Genomic DNA, 920 nt, shown 5'->3' with positions numbered 1-920 from the left:
TGTGAAGTTTTCCATGCCTAGTGTTCCTGACTTCGAAACGTTATTCTCACAGGTTCAGCTTTTCATCAGCACTTGTAACGGGGAGCACATCCGATACGCAACAGACACTTTTGCTGGGCTTTGCCATCAGCTGACAAACGCACTTGTGGAAAGGAAACAGCCCCTGCGAGGAATTGGCATCCTAAAGCAAGCCATAGACAAGATGCAGATGAATACAAACCAGCTGACCTCAATACACGCTGATCTCTGCCAGCTTTGTTTGCTGGCAAAATGCTTTAAGCCTGCCCTTCCATACCTTGATGTGGACATGATGGATATCTGTAAAGAGAATGGAGCTTATGATGCAAAGCACTTTTTATGTTACTATTATTATGGAGGGATGATCTATACCGGGCTGAAGAACTTCGAAAGAGCACTGTACTTTTATGAACAGGCTATAACTACTCCTGCCATGGCGGTCAGCCACATCATGTTGGAATCCTATAAAAAGTATATTCTAGTTTCTTTGATATTACTTGGAAGAGTACAACAGCTACCGAAATATACGTCTCAAATTGTGGGTAGATTCATTAAGCCTCTTAGCAATGCGTACCACGAGTTAGCACAAGTCTATTCAACCAATAATCCCTCAGAACTCCGCAACCTGGTGAACAAGCACAGTGAGACTTTTACTCGTGATAACAACATGGTGCTGGTGAAGCAATGCCTGTCTTCTCTTTATAAGAAGAATATTCAAAGGCTAACCAAGACCTTTTTAACATTATCATTACAAGATATGGCAAGTCGTGTGCAGTTATCTGGACCTCAGGAGGCAGAGAAATATGTCTTACACATGATAGAGGATGGTGAAATTTTTGCAAGTATTAATCAGAAGGACGGTATGGTCAGTTTCCATGATAACCCTGAAAAATATAATAATC

The 920-nt window shown here is 41.5% G+C and overlaps 1 pseudogene; it reads left to right on the top strand.

Annotated features, from left to right (window-relative positions):
* Positions 1 to 6: 6 nt before the first annotated feature.
* On the top strand, positions 7 to 916 carry LOC102734720 (COP9 signalosome complex subunit 3 pseudogene; annotated as a pseudogene).
* The last annotated feature ends 4 nt before the right edge of the window (positions 917 to 920 follow it).

Source organism: Leptonychotes weddellii, unplaced genomic scaffold (genome assembly GCF_054177405.1).
Source record: "Leptonychotes weddellii isolate Sample4059 unplaced genomic scaffold, ASM5417740v2 HiC_scaffold_41716, whole genome shotgun sequence".
Lineage (NCBI taxonomy): Eukaryota > Metazoa > Chordata > Mammalia > Carnivora > Phocidae > Leptonychotes > Leptonychotes weddellii.
The sequence above is the reverse complement of the archived record's forward strand: the minus strand, read 5'-3'. Positions and strand labels throughout refer to the sequence as shown.